At 40.1% G+C, this 12304-nt stretch overlaps 1 non-coding gene across 1 annotated transcript; it reads left to right on the top strand.

Moving 5' to 3' along the window:
• Window positions 1-10178: 10178 nt before the first annotated feature.
• On the top strand, window positions 10179-10285 carry LOC141681456 (small nucleolar RNA R71). Its single transcript, XR_012558887.1, has one exon. It is a non-coding gene; the product is annotated as a small nucleolar RNA R71 (small nucleolar RNA).
• The last annotated feature ends 2019 nt before the right edge of the window (window positions 10286-12304 follow it).

The raw sequence follows: 12304 nt of genomic DNA, 5'->3' as shown, positions 1-12304 counted from the left end.
CAGGCAGGCTGACATCCAACTTATTCATGTGAAAGTTCACAACAAACTGCGAGAACGAACTCGGAAGCGATTGCAAGACCAAGTCTTGGCTCAGCTCCCCATCCATGGCAAAACCAAGTTGTCCAAGACGTTCAATCAAATTGATCATCTTAAGTACATGGTCATTCACAGATGATCCCTCAGACATCCTACAACCGAACAACTCCTTCGACATCTCATATCGAGCTGTCCTCCCCGCCACATCATACAACTCTTGTAGATGCATGAGGATAGTGTGAGCATCCATATGCTCATGTTGCTTCTGTAGCTCAATGTTCATGGAAGCTAGCATGATGCATTGAGCAACATTTGCATCATCTATCCACTTACGATACACAACATGTTCATCATTATGTGCATCACTAGCAGGTTCAGCAGGCTTAGGTGAGTCAATCACGTATTCCAGCTTCTCAATCCTGAGAACAATTCTCAAGTTTCGAAGCCAGTCAGCATAATTAGGACCAGTCAATTTATGAGCATCTAGTATGCTCCTGAGTGATAGTGCAGAAGACATAACGTACAAAGTAAATCTGTAAATGATAAACATATAACAACACTTAGCAAATATTCGATTTCATTTCAAAACACTATATGAATCGGGTCTTTATTCATAAGTGTCTCCCACTAGTTTTCCTAATTTATTCAACCCCCTACGTGAAAAATTAAGCATTCATAATGCTAGTGGGAATAGGGATCCTACATTCCATTACACAACCCCGGCTGTGGCACGAAACGCCATGTAATGTTCAATAGGCAGACAACTCTTGTCAATTACATCTAATGTTATTCCCTAATCAAACTTTAGCCTCTTGAATAATTGAGTCACGGCTGTGGCACGACAAACTCAATATTCTAAGTCAAGTCAAACCCAACATTCCGTACAATTGAATCAGTCCCCAAAGGCCCACGGCTGTGGCACGTAACGACCTTTAGATTCTTATTCAATGTACACATCTCTATGTAATAGACAAGTATTTCTTATTTCGAAATCAAAGCCCTCGGCTGTGGCACGAAACGACAATGATTCAAAAATAAAAACTACTTTCTACCATGTTAGAAGGCTATGACCGACACAAGCCCGTTGTATCATTGGCCAATTACTACTTGATATTATTTAATTTTAGAGGGATTATATTACGTTACAATCATAATCATATTATAAAGAGATTCTTCCTTTTAAATTAAATATTTCAAATCAATAATCAATAATCAGACGATTCCCAGATCGAGTGGAGCATTGTCAAGAGGCGTCACATAATAACCCTTTCTTACAGATAGAAATCTGTTGTTGACAGAATCATCCTTTCTCTCATATCTAAAATTCATATTCAATTACATGTTTCATAAACACAAGAATCTCATGATTGTATTCATAATATTATTCTTAAGGTTATGAAACAATTTCACTATACTAGGTTGTCTAACAAACGCCTTATGTTTATTTAAGTCCACCTAAATCTATCATCGCATGATAAACTAAGCATATATCACATATATCAACATGAATAAACATCAAGGTAGGCATGTTATATCATCTAGCACATAGAACTAAGCATTATACATCTCTATGTATTACATGAAGCATTTAAAAGCAATTAAAACAGTCAAAAACATCTTTAAAACACTTCATGGAAATATAAACAGTTCAAAACTTTTATATAAACTAAAATTGATCACTCCATTAGATCCGTCTCGGAAAAACGAATCCAACGGTATATTGCACGCCCAAAACGGAGTTACGAAACTCCCAGAAAATCAATTTTAAAATCAACAGACGGGCTGTAACGCATTACAGGAACGCGTTACAGGACCTGTAACGCATTGGGGTGATGCGTTACACCCCTTTTCAGCCATTAAAGGGTGTAACGCATTCCGCGAATGCGCCACAGGTGTGTAACGCATTCCCGGAATGCGTTACACCCCTATTTTTTTATTTTTTTTCTTTTCTGCAACCGCTATTTTCTCTCCCCGGTTGTCGTGCATGTCAGACCTGTACCTTGCTTCTTCTTTTCACACAGCAGTACAACACAGACATTACAAGCAGATGTATATATACTTTATATACATACTTTAATAATTTATATATATATATGGTTATTTAATTATGAATTTCATTGTATGAACTTCAAAAATTCATAATAAAAAATCTATACATCATAAAATTATGAAAAAAATACCCAGACGATCTACAACACTTGTAGAACCCAGATCAACATTCATAATTATTCTGAGAAACGATTTCTCATCAGACAAAATTAATCCATGATATAACTTGTAAAAATCATAATTAATTCATACAAGCACATAAAATTCTGAAATTTTTACCACAGATCTATATGCATACAACCTATGCTCTGATACCATTGTTGGATTTTTAACGCAGCGGGGCGTGGAAAAACACTTTTACACACACAAAATCCAAATAAAAGCATATAAATCATGAATAAAAATTCGAGGGATCGAATCTAACCTTTTAAAATAATTCAGAGACAACGATCAGAGATCCTTAGCAGTTGCTCCTCAAGTGTGAAGCACTCCACCGGTATCCACCAAGAAAATGACTTTTAGGAGGAGGAGGAGGTGGAGAGAATTTGGTTTTCTAAAACTTTTGGGTTTCTGGGGTTAGAATAAAATAGGGTCTATAATAGTGTATTTATAGGCAAAATTTTCAGCTGAAATTTTTCCATAAATATTATTATTATTATCCCATTTATTATTCTCAATAATAATTAAAACACCTTTTAATCATTAATCCTTTTTCTAAACACTTTAGAAATAATTCACTCTCTTGATTTAATTTCCAAAAATTAAATCCTTAATTAATAATATTAAGAACTTTTCTTAATTAATTTATAATCAATTAAATCTCATTTAATCAATTATTAAATTTGCCAATTAATTATTTATTTCACAAATAAATAATTATTAGCCATTATTAATTAATTGCTCCACCATAAAATCATTCTCTTTTTATGGTGTGACCCTGTAGGTTCAATATTAAGCCGGTAGTAGAAATAAATAATAATAAAACTATTTTATTATTATTTATATAAATTCTCTAATTTATTAAATATGATTAATTAATTAATCACATTTATTCTACATCGTGAGTGATGCTTCTCAACATATCGCGACTATCCGGATAATATGAATTCACTGCTTAGAATACCAAGAACCTGTCAGTGAATAGTTACCGTACAATAAACTCCTTCTACCCTACAATGTCCCGATTAAATACAAGGCATAGATCTCGTGTCAAGCCTATCTAATTCAATCACTTTGCTTACCATTTACTATGCGTAGTTCTATGTAAATTAGAAACTCCTTTCTAATTTCATTTACTCTGGCCAGAGATTCCTGAACTAGCATAAGTGGATCAGCCTTGAACATTCGCTTCCTTTACTGGAAGGGGTAGATCCTTTATTGATCATACACTATCTTCGTGTACAAATTCCTATACCCAGAAGAGCCCTAATAATTGTCCCTGGAGATTAAGAACTAAACCAAAGCATAGTTCAGTGTACACAAGATGACTATGATGACCTCAAGTCTAAGGATACTTGTACAACTATCACTAGGTGAACAACTGCTGACACGTGAGTGAACTTCATCAGTTGTTCAGCTGTGCGAGTCATGTTCAGTGAACTTATTCTATAATAAGCACCTACATACTAGCTATAGTGTCACCACACAAATGTCTATGAGAACAGACATCCTTCAAAATGAAGCAAGTATAGTATGTACCGATCTTTGCGGATTATTAATTACCAGTTAGTAATCCTATGACCAGGAACTATTTAAGTTTAGAGTTATCATCTTTTTAGGTCTCACTGTTATGATCTCATCATAATCCACAAAAAGCTTTACTCTAAACTATGGTATATCTTATTTAAACACTTAAATAGATAAAGCCCGTAATAAAAACAAAACAAGTCTTTTATTAATATCAATGAAATCAAAACAGATTACATAAAAGTTATTCCTAAATCCTCATACATGATTGGACTTAGGACATATTCCTTTCATATGACACACACAGTATTCCTTAACTACCACCCCCAAACTTAAAATCTTCACTGTCCCCAGTGAAGGTAGTAGAAAGGAACACATGGTATACCTACTCGGAGTCATCATCATCATCACCCTCAGTGGGTGGAGTATCAGGCGGCGGGTATGCAGAGTCCTCACCAAAAACTGGCCACTGGATATCAGCTCCAAGACCCCGAAAAACAGTCCCTAACGCAAGGGTGAGCTCCTGAGCAAACCTGCTCTGCATCTCGTACATGGCATCCATCCGCCGTGAAAGCCTCCTATACTGGGTATCAGCCATCCCAGCACCCTCCTGAGCTCTCGAAGAACCAGCCTCATCATGCCTAGGCCTAGCCATAGTAGCACCTCGTGCTGGACGCCCTCCTGGAAGACGATAACCCAGCCCATGCTCCTCGGGCTCACCACCGGTCCACTCCTGCATCCCATTCAGAGTCCCAGAATCAATCGGAGCTGTCGGCAACTGCAACTGCTCATGAGCCGGCCAGTTCACTCCTACTGCTCGGCACAGCTTCGTAACCGTGGATGCATAAGGGATGTTCATATGCTTAGCTCCCCTCAAAAACTTTAGAATTCCTTGGTAGATAAACTCACCAAGGTCCACATAGTACTCCTCATTAAGAATTCCCCACAACAACTGTGCTCTCTCAACTGTGACCTCGTGTGCATGCGAAGAAGGCAAAATATTAGCACAAATAAATGCATTCCATGCACGGGCATACCTGTTCATAGCGATCACCGGGAAGTGACGATACTCATTAGTGCCGGTCTTGAAGGTCCAAACTGTGCCCGGCCTACAGAGAGTCGCAAAAATCAAATCCAAGTCAAAATCCTCAGCAGTCTTCTCATTCCAGTTCTCCTCCTCGGGCTTCCTCTCTCGCTGTCCAATCACACGGCGAATCGCCGCAGGATGATAATCAACCGTCAGCCCGCGGACCACAGAAAACCCATTCTTTTCGGCCTTCGCATTCGCATAGAACTCGCGAACCACGCTCATCGGCACTGCTTCGGGCGACTCACAAAAAGCTATCCACCCCTTCTCTGCAATCATGGGTAGCAACTCACCATCCCTCCCTAATGGTAAAATCCCTCTCTCCTTCAGAATCGGCTTCCCCAAAAGCCTAGTGTACTCCTCCTCCGCAGCTCTGTCAGTCAACCGAGGCCTTGCAGCAGTACCCTTTGATGAATCAGCAGTAGGGATTGTGCTGCTGCTATCGATAGTTCGTGCTCTCTTGGGTGCCATTGATTCTCCAATAAAAGTGTTTAAGAACTGAGTTTTGGTGCTTGGGAGAGAGTTTAAGTGTAGGAAGTTTGTGGGAGATATGTAGGATATGTGTATGTATATATAGGGTGTGGAATAGGTTAAATTAGATTAGGGTTGGGGATTAAGGATTAAAATGATGGGGTAGTGGGAACAAATCGTGGGTTTATGGGCTAAAATTGGTTTTTTTTTTTTATGAACTTAAAAAAAAAATTCTGGCAATCGACCCCTGAGCGGTCGCTCAGCAAAGCTGAGCGGGCGCTCAAGGGGTCACTGGAAAAAAAAATTTCAGTCCCGTTTTTCTGATTTTTTTTGTGTTTTTGGATAGGTTATTAACTTAGGATGTAGCTTCCTATCGTGCCACCTCTTCACCTTTTCCTTATACATTTTGTTATTCTCGTACGCTTGAAGTCGAAATTCATCAAGTTCATTAAGCTGAAGCATTCTTTTCTTACCAGCTGCATCTAAATCGAGGTTCAACTTTTTCAATGCCCAGTAGGCCTTATGCTCAAGCTCCGCAGGTAGATGACATCCCTTACCGTACACCAACTGAAACGGGGACATACCAAGTGGAGTTTTGTATGTTGTTCTGTAAGCCCAAACAGCTTCATCGAGCTTTAAAGACCAATCCTTCCTTGACGGACAAACAACCTTCTCTAGAATGCGCTTGATCTCTCTGTTAGACACTTCCGCTTGACCATTTGTTTGCGGATGATAGGCAGTAGCCACTCGATGATTCACATTATAACGCTGCATCATAGAAGTGAACTTACGGTTGCAGAAATGCGACCCTTCATCACTTATGATTACCCGAGGTGTTCCAAACCTTGTGAAAATCTGCTTATGAAGAAAATTTAGCACTGCCTTTGCATCATTTATCGGTAAAGCTTTGACTTCTACCCATTTTGAGACATAATCGACTGCCAGCAAGATGTACTGATTATTGCAAGACGAGACAAAAGGCCCCATGAAATTGATTCCCCAAACATCAAAGACCTCGACTTCAAGCATCACATTTAACGGCATCTCTTCCTTTCTCGTCAAATTTCCCACTCTTTGGCAACGATCACACCTTAAAACAAACTGATGAGCATCCTTAAACAAAGTAGGCCAGAAAAAACCTGCTTGCAGAATACGAGCTGCCGTCTTCTCACCACCATAGTGTCCACCATAAACCGTGGAGTGGCAGTCTCATAATATCCCCTCCGTCTCACAGAACGGGATACATCTCCTGATGATCTGGTCAGCTCCCTGTCTAAACAAATATGGTTCATCCCACATATACCACTTCACCTCATGCAAAAACTTCTTCTTTTGAGCTGAGGTCAATTTAGGAGGCATTACATTGCTAACGAGATAGTTTACAATATCTGCAAACCATGGTTCTTCCTCCTGAACTGTAAACAACTGCTCATCCAGAAAAGATTCATTGATTAATGTCCTATCTTGTGAAGTAAAATCGGGATTCTCCAACCTAGAGAGATGGTCAACTACTTGATTCTCAGTACCTTTTCTATCCTTGATCTCTAAATCAAATTCCTGAAGTAAAAGCACCCAACGAATGAGTCTCGGCTTCGAGTCCTTCTTGGAAACCAGATAGCAAATGGCTGCATGATCAGTGAATACTGTTACTTTAGTACCAAGTAGATAAGATCGAAATTTCTCGAAACCAAAGACTATAGCCAAGAGCTCCTTCTCAGTAGTGGTGTAGTTCATTTGGGCCCTATTTAAGGTCTTACTCGCATAGTAGACCATATGGAAGAGATTTTTCTTGCGCTGTCCCAGAACTGTACCTACCGCATAATCACTCGCATCACACATCATCTCAAACGGTTCTTTCCAATCTGGTGCTGTAATAACTGGTGTAGTGATCAAACTCTTCTTGAGAGTCTCGAATGTCGCCAAACATTCATCATCAAATTTGAAAGGCACATCTTTCTCAAGCAAATTGCACAACGACTTAGATATCTTTGAAAAGTCCTTGATGAATCGCCGATAAAAACCCGCATGACCAAGAAAACTACGGATTCCTTTCACAGAATTAGGTGGTGGAAGATTTTCAATGACTCCCACCTTGGCCTTGTCCACCTCCAGACCCTTGTTAGAGACCTTATGCCCAAGAATAATGCCTTCACGCACCATAAAATGACATTTCTCCCAATTGAGCACCAAATTAGTTTCCACGCACCTTTTGAGTACGGCGCGAAGATTATTCAAACATTCATCATATGAATGTCCAAAGACGGAGAAGTCGTCCATGAACACTTCGACATTATTTCCAATCATGTCAGAGAATATAGCCATCATACACCTTTGAAAAGTGGCCGGTGCGCCACATAACCCAAACGAAACTCTGCGAAAAGCAAACGTGCCAAATGGACAAGTGAAGGTAGTCTTTTCCTGATCCTCTGGTGCAATACAAATCTGATTATACCCTGAATAGCCATCCAGAAGACAAAAATACTCATGACCAGCCAACCTGTCAAGCATCTGATCAATAAACGGAAGAGGGAAGTGATCCTTCCTTGTGGCTTTGTTCAATTTTCGATAATCCAGGCATACTCTCCATCCTGTAACTGTTCAAGTGGGGATTAGCTCATTCTTTTCATTTGCTACCACAATGATACCTCCTTTCTTAGGTACATATTGTACGGGGCTCACCCACGAACTGTCAAAAATAGGATAAATGATGCATGCATCCAGCCATTTCAGAATTTCTTTCTTCACCACCTCCTTCATGATAGGATTTAGTCTGCGCTGTTGTTCAACAGTCGGCTTACTACCTTCCTCTAGCAGAATTTTATGCATACAATATGAAGGACTTATCCCCTTGATGTCTGCTATGGTCCATCCAATAGCCGATTTGAATTCTCTCAAAATCCTTAAGAGCTTGTCTTCCTCACTACCTGAAAGGTCAGATGAAATAATAACAGGTAAAGTAGATGCATCACCTAAAAAAGCATACCTCAAGTGTTCAGGTAATGGCTTGAGCTCCAAGGTAGGTGCTTCCTCTATTGATGGTTTGAGCTTTCCTTCAGCATTCTTGAGGTCAGAAGTACCAAGAGATTCAAATAGCATGTCCAGCTTTCGCTTCCAGGGAGAAGCGTTCAGATATTGTAATTGCTCGTTGCCATCTTCATCATCGCTGTCAAAATCCCCCACTAAGGCCTTTTCCAATGCATCAGACATTAGCATGCGATCGAGTTCCGAAGTAACCGCAGAATCAATCACATCCACTTTTAAGCACTCCTCATCTTCTGTAGGGAATTTCATTGCCTTGAATACGTTGAAGGTCACATCCTGATCTTGTACCCGCATAGTAAGTTCACCTTTTTGCACATCTATCAAGGTACGGCCAGTAGCCAAGAAAGGTCTTCCCAAGATTATGGGAATCTTCTTATCTTCCTCAAAATCCAGAATAACAAAATCTGCAGGAAAAAAAAGCTTATCCACCTTGACTAGCACATCCTCCACTATGCCCCTTGGGTAAGTAATGGAACGATCAGCCAATTGTAGAGACATGTATGTGGGTTTTGGATCAGGCAAATCCAACTTTTTAAAGATCGACAACGGCATCAGATTAATGCTTGCTCCCAAATCACAAAGGCACTTGTCAAAAGTCAACTTGCCAATGGTGCAAGGAATGGTGAAGCTACCTGGATCTTTCAGTTTTGGCGGTAACTTTTGCTGCAGAACAGCGCTGCATTCTTCCGTGAGAGCAACGGTCTCAAGGTCATCCAGTTTCACCTTCCTTGAAAGAATACTCTTCATAAACTTCGCATAACTAGGCATTTGCTCCAGAGCCTCAGCAAAAGGTATATTGATGTGAAGTTTCTTGAACACCTCCAGAAACTTACCGAACTGTCTATCCAGCTTTTGTTGCTGCAATCTCTTAGGAAAAGGTGGTGGAGGATAGAGCTGTTTCTCCCCTGTATTATCCTCAGGCAGAGTGTGTTCAACAGTAGTCTTCCTTGGTTCCGCCGCTTTCTCCTTTTGCTTATCTTCTTCATCTCTAATTTCAGCTTCTCCTTCTTTTGCCTTTTCAGCATCAGCAACTTTTCCAGACCTTAAGGTGATAGCCTTGACTTGCTCTTTAGCTTTCTTCCTGCCTGGTACTTCCGTGTCACTGGGAAGAGTGCCAGGTTGACGATTGAGCACTGCATTGGCTAATTGACCAATTTGATTTTCCAAGGTCTTGATAGAAACCGCCTGACTCTTGCATAACAGCTTAAGTTCCTCAAAATCAGCACTAGTAGGTGCAGCTGCACTTCCCTATTGAGGATATGATTGCCTTTGAGCATATTGTCATGGTTGCTGGAATCCAGGTGGGTTAAACTGTTTACTCACTCCTTGCTGATATGGTGGCTGAATAGCATTCTGATTATTCCCCCAGCTGAAATTTGGATGATTTCTGTTATTAGGATGATAGGTCGCTGGCACAGGCTACTATTGTCGCTGATAATTATTCACATACTGAACAGATTCGTTGACCAGAGAACACTGATCCGTAGCATGAGAACCTGCACAAAGCTCACAAACTATAGCTATTTGATTAACTCCATATGTAGCCAGCGAATCAACCTTCATTGACAGCGCTTGAAGCTGTGTTGCAATAGCGGTGGCTGCATCAACTTCCAGAATACCTGCTACCTTACCAGGCATCATCCTCTGAGTTGGGTTTTGATGCTCATTTGCAGCCATAGTCTCGATAAGATTATAAGCCTCAGTATAGCTTTTAGCCCATGAAGCGCCTCCAGCTGCTGCATCGAGCATGGGCCGAGATTGGGCCCCCAAACCATTATAGAAACCCGTGATCACCATCCAATCAGGCATTCCATGATGTGGATACTTTCTCAACATTTCCTTGTAGCGTTCCCAAGCTTCGCACATAGATTCTGTAGGTTGCTGCGCAAACTGAGTAAGAGCACTCCTCATAGTAGCAGTCTTTGCCATTGGATAAAACTTCACCAGAAACTTTTGCGCAAGATCTTGCCACGTAGTGATGGACCCAGCTGGTTCAGAATATAACCAGTCCTTAGCTTTGTCCCTTAGTGAGAATGGGAAAAGTCTCAGCTTGATAGCCTCATCAGTCACGCCATTATACTTAAAAGTGTTGCAGATCTCGACAAAATTCCTTATGTGCATGTTGGGGTCTTCAGTCGCCGTTCCTCCAAAAGAAACAGAATTCTGCACCATCTGAATAGTGCCCGGCTTGATTTCAAAGGTGTTAGCTTGAATGGCCGGATGAAGAATGCTTGACTGAATGTCATCAATTTTTGGCCGAGAAAAGTCCATGAGAGCTGGATCAGCTTGAACAATACGATCACCCATGTTTACTGGTTCTTTCCGCTCAGTTCCTGAATCCGAATCTTCAAAATCTAACTTCTCCGGAATATCAAGAACTTCTTTTGTCTCCTCAGCTGTATCTAAAGTCCTCTTGCGAGTACGAGAACGAGTTTGTATAAACGCTCGCTAAAGTACCTGAAACACAACCGGAAACAATAAGTAACTACTACGTCCTAATCACTGAGTCCTAATGACCAATGATGGTGAGTACATAAACTAAACAAATACGCCGAGTCCCCAGCAGCGGCGCCAAAAACTTGTTAGGGCGAAAACACACACTAATATTCACGCAAGTATACGCGTTCGCAAGTAATATAGAATACTTTCTAGTTCATTCCCACAGAGACTCAGACTAATTTATTGTCTAATTAAACTCACTCACCAATGTATGATTACTTCTCAATGTTAAGACACTAACACTTAGAATTGTTGACTAAATATTAACTACAATTAACTACTTAATTAATCACTTAATTAACACTTCAAATTATCAATAATAAAATACTCATGAGATCACAACTGCATTACTACTTCCTTCAATAGTCATTGTTAATTCCTTTAGCATGTGACAATGATGATATTAATCGAATAACATGAAACTGATAAAAGCCAACTTTCATTGTACTAATACCATTCTACCAAACATCCACAATTAAGATAGAAGTTGAATAGTCATCAATTATGTTGAGTTCCTATATGTCTACAGAAATTGACAACACAGCGATTCAAGCACAAGTTATTCCTTTTGATTACATAGGGCAAATAAAACTGTTAGAGTTACCCACTAATCATGCACAATGTACATGAACCTATGCTAGCATGGCAAGTTCTAAATCTCAAGATCCACCGTCGCTTCACAAGAGATTAACACCCTATCTTATATGTTCGCGACGCACATAAGACGAATATGCACAACCAATACTAGATATCATACAATCATCACACACTAAAGTATTAAACAATTAACTAAAGAATTCCATAGTAAATCCATTGCAACCCCATGATCACGATTAGCCCATAATAGCACTTATCGTCATCATGGGTTCATATGAAATCATGATAAACAAACACAAGAAAATAATAACTAAACTAATTATATTAAATCAGAGTACGTCACAAGAGTAAATAGGTTCAAGGTAACAAAACTAGCATCCAACGTTACAACGAATCAAGAATCACAAGAAAATATGCTTCCTCTTCGTTGCTGTGTACTAAAACGGTCTTCTTCCTTATCTCATTCGCTCCTTGCGTAATACCACGATCCTCCCTCCTGAAAACGTCTCCAAATCTACTTATATAATAGTCTCATAAAACTCAGATTATATACAAGTGGAAACCAAACAGAAATAGAAGTCCTAAAATATTTTATCCTTTTTCCCGACCCTGCGCGGCCGCTCAGCATAGCTGAGCGGACGCTCAGCTTCCTGCGCGGCCGCTCAGCATTGCTGAGCGGGCGCTCAGGACCCTTCTGGAAATTTCCTGAGTTTGCTCCGTTTCTTCGCCGTAATCTGCCCATTTCTTCCCTCTCTCAATGATGAACACATGCCAAGGCTTATTCTTGATGATTACTCCTCCGAAATGCAACTAATACCCTGAAATGCATAAACACTA

The sequence above is a fragment of the Apium graveolens genome, chromosome 8 (genome assembly GCF_009905375.1).
Source record: "Apium graveolens cultivar Ventura chromosome 8, ASM990537v1, whole genome shotgun sequence".
NCBI classification, from domain to species: Eukaryota; Viridiplantae; Streptophyta; class Magnoliopsida; order Apiales; family Apiaceae; genus Apium; species Apium graveolens.
This window is presented reverse-complemented; position numbering and strand designations above follow the sequence as displayed.